General features: G+C 40.4%; 1 pseudogene; it reads left to right on the top strand.

The window, feature by feature from the left end:
- The first annotated feature begins 289 nt into the window (after nt 1-289).
- Nucleotides 290-11,995, top strand: LOC113851953 (annotated as a pseudogene).
- Nucleotides 11,996-13,791: the final 1,796 nt, after the last annotated feature.

Below are 13,791 nucleotides of genomic sequence, written 5' to 3'. Positions count from 1 at the left end.
AAACCCTAGAGATTTGTATCCATTAGACCAGGAGATTGATAGGACTTTTTATAGGAACCTTAGGACACATAGGGATCACTCTGAACACTTTGAATCATTATCATCACCTACTGCATCTTTGCAATCTGTGACACCAAATTCTATTTGCTCTTCTCCATTTTCACTTAACTCTAGTTTTGGAGTAATGGCAGGTGACGAGAGGACTCTTAAGGAGCTAGCTGCACCGGATGTCACATACCAAACATTGTGCATCCAATATCCAGATGTAGATGCCCCTTTTGTTTTAAAAACTGGATTAATTCACCTTCTACCTAAATTCCATGGTTTTGCAGGTGAAGACCCTCACAAACACTTGAAGGAGTTTCATATTGTTTGCTCCACCATACGACCTCAAGGTGTCCCAGAGGAGCATGTCAAATTGAAGGCCTTCCCTTTCTCATTAATGGACACTGCAAAGGACTGGTTGTACTACCTTCCACCGGGATCAATAACAAGTTGGGACAACCTCAAAAGACTCTTTCTAGAGAAGTTCTTTCCGGCCTCCCGAGCTGCATCCATAAGAAAGGAGATTTGTGGAATTAGGCAGCTAGAAAGACAAACTCTCTATGAATACTGGGAGAGGTTTAAAAGACTATGTGCAAGCTGCCCCCACCACCAAATTAGCGATCAATTGCTGATCCAGTACTTCTATGAGGGATTACACCCAATGGATAGGAGTATGATCGATGCAGCGAGTGGAGGAGCTTTGGTAGATAAGACCCCTGTGGCAACCAGGAACTTGATAGAAAACATGGCTGCCAACTCACAACAATTTGCAACTAGACAGAATTCTTGTGTTACTAGAGGTGTGCATGAAGTTCAAGCTACAGAACCAAACAAGTTGGAGCATAAGATTGATGAGCTAGCTTCCATGGTAAAGCAACTAGCTGCAATGCAAAAAAGTGCTGTCTCTACAACACCTCCACCACCAGTTCCAGCTACACTTTGTGGAATATGCTCAGCTGCAGATCATTATACAGACAGCTGCCCCACATTGCAGGAGTCAGATACTCCTGAAGGTAACCCCCAGGCCTATGCTGCAAATATTTACACTAACAAATTTCCTTTTCAGCAGCAGCAGCAACAACCAAACTGGGATCTTTCTTCAAACCGGTACAACCCGGGCTGGAGAAATCATCCAAACTTGAGGTGGGGAGGAAATTCCAACCAGCAAAATCAGCAAAGCAACAATTACCAAGCTGGTCAAGGTAGGCCACATCAGCCACGCCAATGGAATGATCAACAACATGGGAACAACCTCACCAACAGCAGCAAGCATCCTCATCCCAAGCCTCTTCTTGTTAGAAGAATGAGCCATCATTGGAGGAGCTTGTGAAGCAAATGGCCATGAGCAACATTAATTTTCAACAGTGCACAGAGGCCAGTATCAAAACAATTGAGAACCAGATGGGACAGTTGGCTTCCTCTATAAATCAAATTCAGTCCCAAGGTTCAGGCAACCTCCCAACACAGACAGTCACAAACCCAAAGAATGTCAGTGCAATTACTCTGCGGTCTGGGAAGGTAATGCAAGAGCCTGAAATGCCTAGGGAGAAGGAGATCCCAAGCCCCTTGGTTGATGAAAGGGAGGAAGAAAATGCACCCACCACTCAAGAAGTGGTAGAAGAAGCTGAAAGGGAAATTCCACCACCTTTCCCTCAAAGGGTTATGATTGCCAAACCAAGTAAGAAAGCTGAGGAGAGTGACAAAGAAATCTTGGACACTTTCAGAAAAGTTGAGGTAAACATACCCTTGCTGGAGGCAATTAAACAAATACCCAAGTACGCCAAGTTCTTGAAAGATTTATGTACACATAGAAGGCGTCTGAAGGGTAATGAAAGAATCAACATGGGTAGGAATGTTTCTACACTTTTTGAGAAACAAAGAACCACAATGCCTGAGAAGTGTAAAGACCCAGGAACATTTACTATTCCATGCATCATTGGTAATAATAGGATAGACAATGCAATGCTAGATCTAGGAGCATCCATTAATGTTATGCCATTGTCTATTTTTTCTTCTCTATCTCTTGGTCCCTTGCAGCCCACAGGTGTAGTGATTTAGTTGGCCAATAGAAGCACAACACACCCAGCTGGACTTGTTGAAGATGTGTTGGTGAAGGTGAATGACCTCATATTTCCAGCTGACTTCTACATCCTTGACATGCAAGAAGAAGAGTCACTCAAAAATTTTGCACCTATCATTTTGGGAAGACCGTTCTTGAAGACTGCAAGAACGAAGATTGATGTACATGCCGGTTCACTCACCATGGAATTTGGGGATAACATTGTGCGCTTCAACATATTGGATGCCATGAAACATCTGATTGAAGAACATTCTGTCTTCCATATTGATGTATTTGATGCATTAGATGATGAGAGCTGGACCAAAATTTTGAGAAACTCTTTTCTTAACTTTTCCCATTGTGTAGATGCTTTTGTTTGTGAATCATATGAAAATTCTTTGTATGATACTTATGCTGAAAATTCTGATTATTTGAATGAAAGCTCTGAAATTTTTAATGTTGATGAAATTGATGATTCCATAGGGGTAGAATGTGAAGTATTGGATGTAGCAAATACAGTTGAATCTAACCCCTTTGATTTGAATGTTGCAGAAATTTTGTCAAATGAAAAGGCTAAATCACTTCCATCTATAGAGCAACCTCCCACATTAGAGTTAAAGCCTTTACCGGAGCATTTGAAATATGTCTATTTGGAACCAAATGAAAAGCTCCCAGTTATCATCTCCACCAAGCTTGATAGTGATCAAGAGGAGAAGTTGCTAGAAGTGATAAAAAAGCACAAAAGAGCCATTGGGTGGACACTTGCTGATATACCAGGAATTAGTCCCTCCATGTGCATGCATAGAATTTTGTTAGAAGAAGATGCTAAACCGGTGAGACAACCTCAAAGGAGGGTGAATCCCATCATCCTAGATGTGGTGAAGAAGGAGGTCACCAAGTTGCTTCAAGCTGGGATCATTTACCCAATCTCTGATAGCACTTGGGTTAGCCCTGTGCAAGTGGTCCCAAAGAAATCTGGACTTACAGTGGTCAGGAATGAGAAGAATGAAATGATACCCACCAGAGTCCAGAACAGCTGGAGAGTCTGCATAGACTACCGGCGGCTGAACCAGGCCACAAGGAAGGACCACTTTCCATTACCTTTCATTGATCAAATGCTTGAAAGATTGGCAGGTAAATCCCACTATTGCTTTCTAGATGGTTACTCTGGTTATTTTCAAATTTGTATTGCCCCTCAAGACCAGGAGAAAACCACATTTACATGTCCCTTTGGCACCTTCGCTTATCAAAGAATGCCTTTTGGCCTATGTAATGCTCCTTGCACATTCCAGAGATGCATGTTGAGTATTTTTTCTGATTTAGTGGAGCATTGCATAGAGGTATTCATGGATGATTTCACAGTTTATGGCACCTCCTTTCATGCATGTTTAGTCAATTTAGAAAAAGTCTTGAAGAGGTGTATTGAAACTAACCTTGTACTTAACTTTGAGAAATGCCATTTCATGGTAGAGCAGGGTGTAGTTCTAGGACACATAATCTCTGAAAAAGGTATTGAGGTTGATCCTGCAAAATTGGATGTTATTTCACACCTTCCTTACCCCTCATGCGTGAGGGAGGTTCGTTCTTTTTTGGGCCATGCAGGATTTTACAGGAGGTTTATCCAGAATTTTTCCAAGATTGCAATTCCTCTTTCAAAGCTGCTGCAAAAAGATGTTGAATTCGACTTTGATGAGGACTGCAAGGAGGCTTTCAACTTCCTTAAAAAAGCCTTAACCACCACACCAATCATCCAACCTCCAGATTGGTCAATACCCTTTGAGCTGATGTGTGATGCCTCAAATTATGCAGTGGGAGCTGTCCTTGCACAGCAGGTTGGTAAGGTCCCTCATGTCATTTATTATGCTTCTAGGACCTTAGACACTGCACAATCCAATTACACCACAACTGAAAAGGAATTGTTGGCCATCGTATTTGCATTAGATAAATTTAGATCATATCTGTTAGGGTCAAAAGTTGTGGTGTTCACTGATCATTCTGCTTTGAAGTTTTTGCTAAAAAAGACAGATTCTAAACCCAGGCTGATAAGATGGATGCTCTTACTTCAAGAATTTGACTTGGAGATTAAAGATAGAAGTGGAGCACAAAACTTGGTAGCAGACCACTTAAGCAGAATAGAGGGAGTCCCTGAACTCATTCCCCTCAAGGATGATTTTCCTGATGAACAACTCTTAGAGTTGTGCACATCACATGTACCTTGGTATGCTGATTTGGTTAATTTTTTGGTTTCAGGAATTTTCCTTATAAATGCATCGAAAATTCAAAGGGACAAAATTAAGAGCGATGCCAAACATTATGTGTGGGACGACCCTTACTTATGGAAGTTCTGTAATGATCAAGTGATCAAAAGATGCGTCCCTGATGAAGAGATCCCATCCATATTGTAGTTCTGCCACAATTCGGTTGTGGGAGGACACCTTGGACCTCAAAGAACAGCAAGAAAGGTGTTGGACTCAGGATTATACTGGCCCTCCATTTTCAAGGACTCTTGGCGAACATATTCTGTCTGTGAGAGCTGCCAGAGGTCAGGAGGAATGATCACCAAGAGGCAGGAAATGCCTCAGCAACCTATCCTATATTGTGACATCTTTGATGTCTGGGGTATTGACTTCATGGGTCCCTTTCCCTCTTCTTTTGGTTTCTTATACATTTTACTTGCTGTTGACTATGTTTCAAAATGGGTAGAAGCTAAAGCTACCAAGACTAATGATGCTAGAGTGGTTGCAGAATTTGTTCGCTCCAACCTATTTTGCAGGTTTGGCATCCCACGTGCCATCATTAGTGACCAAGGGAGTCATTTTTGCAACAAGACAATGGAAGTCCTGCTGAGAAAATAAGGAGTTCTGCACAAAGTTTCCACAGCCTACCACCCACAAACAAATGGCCAAGCAGAACTTTCCAACAGAGAAATAAAGAAAATACTTGAAAGAGTTGTACAGCCCCACAGAAAAGATTGGAGCCACAGGCTAGATGATGCCTTGTGGGCACACAGAACTGCATTCAAAGCACCCTTGGGCATGTCTCCTTACAGAATAATCTTTGGCAAGGCTTGCCATTTACCAGTGGAAATAGAGCACAAGGCATACTGGGCAGTGAAGGCTTGTAATATGCACTATGACTCAGCTGGAGAGCAAAGAAAGCTTCAATTACAAGAGTTGGAAGAGTTACGTCTAGAGGCATATGAAAATTCCAGAATTTATAAGGAAAGAACCAAGAGATACCATGACAAGTTGATAGCCAGGAAAGAATTTTGTGTTGGTCAAAAAGTGCTCTTGTTCAACTCCCGCCTCAAATTCATGCCTGGAAAGCTTCGCTCAAGGTGGATTGGTCCATTTATAGTCACACAAGTGTTTCCTAATGGTGCAGTGGAAATCAAGAGTAAATACACTACCAAATGTTTCACAGTGAATGGACATCGCTTGAAGCATTTTTTAGAGAACTCAGTTCCTGTGGAGGAGATTGAAGAGATGGATGTGTATTGTCCCATCATTCCCTCCAACCAAGACCCTTGCCATGAGTAAATCACTTCACACGTCAAGCTAATGACGTTTAAGAAGCGCTCTGTGAGAGGCAACTCACAAGTGGATAAGCAATTTTGTCTTTTCATTATTTCTCCTTTGCATTCTTTCAATTACATTTTTGTCTTCATTTGAGGTGTAATGAGCTAAGCAATTTCTGATATGCTTCAATTTTGTGTAAATAATTCTTTGTGGATGCACAATTTTGTAGGAATTCTAGCAGCAGCACCACTTTGGGCACTCATTCTTGCTAGATGCAATTCATCCTTCATGAAAGTGGCCACTCTCGTAGGCTATAGTGGCTACTTTGGCTCAAGGTAAGCAACTCCTTCTCTGTAGTTCCCACTTTTAAGAGTGGGAGTGACCACTTTGGCGCCCAGGAGCTCAATCATGATGCGCGTGGTTACTATGGGCTCTCAAAGTAACCACGCGCAATTCTCTTTGCAAAGATGCCTCTTTGGAGTTCCCACTTTGGAGCTTCAAAGTAGCCACGCGCAAATCATTTTGCATTGTAGCCTTCTCTGGAGTTCCCACTTTGGAGAACCAAAGTAGCCACGCGCAAATCTCCACAAAAGATGCCTCTCTGGAGTTCCCACTTTGGAGCTTCAAAGTAGCCACGCGCAAATCGCATGCCTCACACCCTCACTGTAGTTGTCACTTTCTTGGATGAAAGTGGCTACGCGCAATTTGGAACCAAATTTTAGCTTTTTAGGTGCCCCACGTTACTTGTTTAGAGTAGGCACGTACACCATTTGCACTATTCCCCTTTGGCCCAACCCATAGTAGGCACTAATTCCCTTCAAAGTGAACATGCTCACTATTTCACACACGCTCCTCCCATTCACGACGCATTCACACCGCCCAACACCCAACACGCACCATTTTCACTCACACCCACTCACACCCACTCACTCCTAAGCCCAAAACGCACCTCCCCTCACCACACCCAAGGCTTCAAACAAGGTAATTCTCTCAATTTCTCTCCATTTATGGTTAGGGTTCATAGATTCCCCAATTTGGGGCTTTTCAATTTTACTTGTTTTTTCTTGAAATTGAGGTGTAATTCTTGTACAATTGAGCATTCTTACTTGAATTAGAGAGGGAGAGGTCACTAAATTGTACCCAAAGGAGCGTATTAATCCCATTCAAGTGAGCGTTCCCACTTTTGGCCCCAATAGTGGCCACGCCCACTCCCTCTTTGCCAAAACTCTCATTTGTTGTTTTTGTTATGCTCCCCTCCCTTATTTTTATGCTCTAAACATGCCAATAGTGCTTTTAAACTTCTTGTTCATGTGTGTTAATGCCTAAATTTGGTTCGTGCCTATTTCCATTTAGTTTTGGCCCCTCCATTTTGCTGTTTTGCTTTTCAATTTCATGCCATTTTACTTTTGCTGCACTTGATTCTCATGCATATTACAAAATTAACCATAATTGTTGCTCTTTCTGGGTGTTGAACATGCTTTTCATGACTTTAATTTCATTAATTGCTGCATTATGATCCTTGAGCTTCAAAGCCTTAAAAGTCATATTCTACTATCCATTGGATTGCTATACATAGTGTACGTATGTCACACCATTCTTTGTGCTTAATTGCTCTTGTCTATCCCATTTGAGCTCTATGTTTGTAGGCTATGATTGAAATTGATTGCCCTCTGGGTCATATGTAGCACTATACACCCTTTTGCACACACATCACTTAAGATGATATCAAATTATTTTGCAGCCCCTACACTATTCATTCACATATTCTCTCTTCTCTGCAGATAATGTCGGGCAATCCTAGAAGGAACACACCTAGAACCAAAAGGAGTAGGACAGCTGAAGCCTCTTCATCACAACCCCCTCCTACTCATGACCCAAGGTTTAGGTCCCTAGAGCATGAACAATATTTCAAAGAGAACATCCTGCGGCGCCAGATCGTTCAGGACAGGAATTTTGAAATCCAGCAAGGGACATTTCCACAGTTTCAGGAGGAGATAGACAGACGTGGCTGGAGACTTTTCACTTCTTGTGCAGGCAATGGGTGGAAGGACATCACCCAGGAATTCTATGCTAATGCCTTCCTGCGCCTGGAAGATGACACTTACCCTCCCAGGCACACCATGGTCAGGGGTAAGCAAGTTAGTTTCACTCCAGCCACCATCCAGAGGGTTTTAAACATCCCCCCTCTGCAAAAGCAACCTGGCCAATTGGATTTCACTGCATTCTCCAAACAAAAGGAAAAGGATTACCAGCCTATACTTCAAGCAATCTGCATTGAAGGAGAAAATTGGGAATTTGATTGTAAAATGCAGCCCAAGAATCTGACCACTAAACACCTTCTCCTTCCTGCCAAGGTGTGGAGTATCTTTGTTGTCAGCTCATTCATGCCAGTCATCCACACCTCCACCATTGTAGTAAAGAGGGCAGAACTCATTTATGCTATTCTCACTGGCATGCCCATCCATGTTGGGGAGGTCATCAGCAGCGCCATGCTGGAAGTCCTTAAAAGGAGCAGAGATTCTTTAGCTTTTCCCTCTCTAATCACTATGTTGTGCCAGGATGCAGGTGTTGATTTTGGAGACTACCAGCAGAGAATTAGAGCACTTCCTCCCATTTCCACTGCCTTGGTAAAGGACCTATTTAAGCCAAAGAAGTCTTCAGACCCCGGTCTCACCTTGCCACCCGAATACAAGAAGGAGACCCCTGCAACAATCAAGGAGCAGCTGCAGAAAATAGCACAGAGGCAGTCTGCCATCCACTCTGGTCAAACCAGCATGCTCCTCCTCATGGAGACCATGATGCTGAACATTGGCAAGAAGATGGGGATGACTTCAGACCAGATATATCAGGCCCACTGTTTCCCTGCCCCTTTCCTCCGAGCTGCTGTTCAGAATGACTTGCCCCCATTCAATCCCAATGCTCCCAGAGATGTCCGCAACTCCAGTTCCTCAGAGGAAGCAGAAGAAGTAGAAGAAGATGAAGGCGCCACCTCATCCACCTCTGATGAAGATGCCATTTAGTCCACTTTTCGTGTTTTCTTTTATTTCTCTGCTTGTACTTATTTTCTTTTATTTTCCCAAGTAATTAGGAACCACTTGTCCTTTTATTGTCTTTCCGTTCCTGCTTTTATGTTATTTTCCTTCAAACAGTTATGTTACCTCCCTTTTCGTTCTTTTTCTGAACTCTTGTTATCATTGTGCAGAGATGCCCTCAGTTCCATCAAGAGGAGCATCATTTTACCCTGAACTTTGAATACACCATCTATAAAAGGGGGGTGAACTCTTTGTCTCTATTTTGCATTTATTTGTAGCTTACTTTTCCTGCACAGTACTAATAATAATAAAAAAAATATATATATATTTTCCTTATTTCATTTCTTCTCTTTTCATTTTAATCTAGTTCTCTTTCATATTTTGCTTTTATGCTCTGATTGAATTTCCCATCTAACTCCTACTCATTCTCATTTTTGTACATATTTACTGTCCCTACCATTTTGAACATATTTTCTTGTCGGGTGAATTGTGCTCTCATTTTGCAAGTTATTATCACTTTTACCATGGTAGTGAATTGGGCCTCTTACTTCTTTTTCTGTGTGCATATTACATGTATTGTTGCATTCATCCTCTAGAACTTGCCCTGTTTCTTAATTCAATATGCATTGTGCAATTTTTCATCTAGATGATTGAGGCCTTCTTTGCACATACCTTTCCCCCCACCCTTGCACTTCACTTCCCTGTTCCCCACTTCTTGCTTTTCCCAAACTTAGTCAACAAATATATTTTCCTTTCCTTAATAGAGATATTTCTTTTGAGTTGCCTCAAGATTGAGTGCAAGAAACTAAGTTTGGGGTGTTGATTATGCTTGTAGTTGCTTGAGGACAAGCAATGTCTTAAGTTTGGGGTGGTGGACAGCATACATGTTCATAATACATGTCAAAAAAAAAAAATTTTTTTTTTTATTGTCAAAGTCCTTGATATCACAAAAATATGAATGAATGAAAAAGGAGAAAAGAAAGAAAGAAAAATATAGCAAGGCATTTGAGTTGAAAAAGGATCTCCACATAAGGCAAATAAAAAAAATTTAATGTGGTGAAAGAATGCTTTAACCTCTTAAGCTACATCATCTAAGGCATTCTACTCTAGTTGTTGCACTAAATCACTCAAAAGAACTCCCTCCTCTTGAGTACCCACTTGATCTTGTCACCCTCCTTGGTTAAAATTTGAGCCTATCCTAACCCCATTTGTGACCAACAAAGCCCTCATGATAGGTGGTTCGTTGTATCTAGGCAAAGGAGATCGAGAATATGGGCAAGTCTATGGTAGGGTGAGGCTAAATGCATGGATTGAGGGAAAACACTTAGCCTAAATGTTGTTGAGTGATGAGTGAAACACCACCTTGTGAGATGGATAGTTTCTTTGCATTATGAGAGTCACATGAAACCTTGCTTGATTCTTTTGTTTCAATTTAGTGGGACTTTGCATGGAATATTTGACATGAATATGATTCCTCTGTTGAATGAGTCTTTGGTTGTGAAGATGTTGGAAATGCTAATTAAAGCATGAAGTTGGAATGAAAATCTCTTAAAAATAAAAATAAAAAAATAAAAAAAAAATTGGATAATTCCAACCCTCTTCATTTGTTTTGCTTGAATTTTGATTTGCTTGAGGACAAGCAAAAGTTTAAGTTTGGGGTTGTGATGAATCCACTTTTTATTATATTTTTACTTGCCTTTTTTATGCTTCTTGATAGAAAAAATGGACTTAGATAGTGAAAATAATATAGAAATCACATTTTGAATAAATATCATAGGTTTATTAATTTTTGGTTAATTTGCATTTAATTACATAGATATAGATTGCAATTTTAATTATCTTGATGATTTTGCAGAATGCCCAAGTTAAATTTGAGAAATCTTGGTCCTTGGATGAAAGTTGCCCACAAAGTAGCCACTTTGAGGAGCAAAAGTAGCAACTACAGCAAGCCTGGGCATTAAAGGTCCCAAAGTAGCCACTTTGAGGAGCAAAAGTGGCAACTCCAGAAGCTCCAGGGACGCCAATTTTGAAGCATGATGCGCGTGGTCACTATGGGCTCTCAAAGTGGCTACGCGCATCCAAAGTAGCTACTTTTAAGACCAAAAGTGGCAACTTCAGAAGCTCCAGGATGCTGATTTTGAAGCCTTCCTGCGCGTGGTTACTATGGGCTCTCAAAGTAGCTACGCGCACCAAAGTAGCTACTTTCAGCACAAATAGTAGCAACTCCAGAGAAGCGGCATTCCTTCCATTCTGCGCGTGGACACTTTCAAGGCCCAAAGTGGACACTTTCAAAGGCAAAAGTGGACACTTTGGTGACATGTCATCCACTATAAATAGATTTTAGGAATTAGGGTATGGGACTTTTGACACTTTACACATTTTTCCTTTGCCAAATTGGGATAATTGCTTACGACATTGGAGTCTTGGGTGACAGCCAAGGGTCCTCTATTTGTGAAGCCCATCCATATGGAGGGCTAAACTTTCTTGTAATTCCTAGTCAATGCACATAAATCTTGAATTCTTGGGATTAATTGCAATACAAATCTTTCTTTCCTTGAATTTATTAACCCCAATCTCTGAATGAAATGGAATTTGCATGAAGGGAACATTGCTTAATGAACCCTAATTTACTTAACGAAATTCTAATTCAAAATTGCTTAATTTTGATTAATCCTTGAGGTTGCTTAATCTTTGGGATAGAGATTGGAGCCTATTAAGATGCTTAATTTTAATTGGGATGTTAAAGTTAGTCTTCGCTTGTTAGATTAACTTAATTCAAGGGAAAGAAAGGGGATTATTGAATCATTAGAAAGAATAATGATAGAACTCATTGCTTGACTAGGGATTACTCATTTTAATTGATTGAATTTCATTAAATTTACACTTTGCTCTTGATTAAAATCTGGAAATTGACAAACCTCCCCCCAATTTACTTGCTTTAAAATACATGTTTACACTTGTTCGATGTATGTTCCTAACCAAAAATTCCTTGGAGACGACCTAGGATAACACCCTAGTACTGCATTCATTTCTTTGCATATTTGATGAGGATTAACGACAATCTTTTGCATGACGAGTAGCCCAAATATCGTTTCATCACTTATACGCCTCCTCAAGTATTATTTGCTTTAGTTCGTCCACTTAGGGAATACACACTCGGTTTTGAAACTTAATCACTCCATTTTCATCGCAGTGGAACTCCAGGTTTTTACCTTCACCCTTTTGCCTCATCACTTTTTGCAGGAAATCGTCTCCCTGCTAGGCTTCCCGAACGTACACTAGAAGGTCATTATGAATCGTCGTTGTTCCGAGATACAAACTCTTTGGTCTCACCTTCATAGCCAAATTCATATCCCGAAATTTCTCAATCAACCCCATCTCCTTCACCATCATCGCTGCCACGTGCAATGATTTGTGACTTAACGCATCGGCTACCACATTTGCCTTGCCAGGATGGTAAGACAATGTGAAGTCGTAGTCTTTGAGGAATTCTATCTATCTCCTATGTCGCATGTTCAACTCCCTCTGATCAAACAGATACTTCAGACTCTTGTGGTCACTGAACACCTCGAACCTCGCTCCATAGAGATAATGCCTCCACACCTTGAGAGCAAATACCACCGCGGCTAACTCCAAGTTGTGAGTCGGATAATTAAATTCATGCGGACGTAACTGTCTTGAGACATAGGCAACCGCTTGCCCTTCTTGCATCAAAACACACCCAAGTCCGTGCCCAGATGTGTCACAGTACACATCAAACTTCCGCTCTGGGTCGGGTAGAGCTAACACTGGTGCTGAAGTCAACCTTATTTTCAACTCCAAGAAGCTAGCCTCACACCCCTTGGTCCATTTAAACTCCTTCCCTTTGCGGGTCATCTTCGTTAAAGGCAGAGCTATTTTAGAAAACCCCTCAATAAACTTCCTGTAATAGCCTGCCAACCCCAGAAAACTACGGACCTCAGTTACATTCGTCGGTCTCGGCTAATCGACTACTGCTTCCACCTTTGCAGGGTCCACTCTTATTCCTTCCTTTGATACTATGTGTCCCAGAAACTAAATTTTTGTTAGCCAAAACTCGCACTTGGAAAACTTTGCGTATAACTGTCTCTCCTTCAGAATTTGCAAAACAATCCTTAGGTTTTGACTAAGTTAATTTTTAAGAAAATTAAGGTTTTATATGAGTTTATACTTTCTATTGCTTATTTATTTCCTTCCTTTCAAGTCCTAACTACTTTTATGAGTATTTGAAAAGTCTCACCCCTCTTTTTTATTTTTGTTTTGTAAATCTTTGATGTTGTGTCCAGGGGCACAAGTATACTCGACGATTATAACAAGATTTTGTTAGCAGAATTGCTACGTCCAAAAACACAGTTGTGTCCGTCAGATCATGGTCGCACAAGGGGATTCCTATGCACATATGGAATTCCATAGGTTATATAGGGTTATTTGAGTCAATGAGTGAGTAATTCTTTGATGTTGGATTTTACTAAATTGGTATGATACTAGTTAGGGATTTAACATTTACCTTGTGAACTGGTGTGGTATGGGACGCATTAAATCCTTGGAGTACAAGGTATAAAGTGGTATGAGGCGTCTTATGCCTTGTCCAAATGTTAAGTCAGTCTCTAAGACTACCAAAGAGGATAGTCTTGCAAGCTGCTTGTAATTAAAAGTGTGTTTGCTTAATTAAACTATACATATGACAAATTGTGTGAGTATGGATTTACCAAGATAAGACTAAGAATCAATTTAACTTGAGTTTAAAAGAAAAAAGTTAGCATTGTTGTATTTAGGAAAAGGTTGTTACAATATCATAATTCATTCCATCCTACCATATTGAGGGCTTATTTTAAACACTTAGCTTGTTAAAGATAATTAATAAAGGTTGATAATTTACAAAATTACTTGGCTAAATAAGAGAAAATTCAATTAGACATTTTTCCATTATATATCTAGTTTTCTAATTATGTACTTCTTAAAATTTATATAAGCTTAATTTGTTGTATGGTATTTTTCTTTTTCTAATACTCATAAAGCAATACAACATTTGAGGATAATATAATTGAAGTAATTGTACCTTTTAGTAAAGCTTTTACAATTTATTCATTTCATATTCTAATTAAATTTATATTTACCT

This window comes from Abrus precatorius, unplaced genomic scaffold, assembly GCF_003935025.1.
Source record: "Abrus precatorius isolate BTA unplaced genomic scaffold, Abrus_2018 Scaffold10, whole genome shotgun sequence".
Taxonomy (NCBI): Eukaryota; Viridiplantae; Streptophyta; class Magnoliopsida; order Fabales; family Fabaceae; genus Abrus; species Abrus precatorius.
The sequence above is the reverse complement of the archived record's forward strand: the minus strand, read 5'-3'. Positions and strand labels throughout refer to the sequence as shown.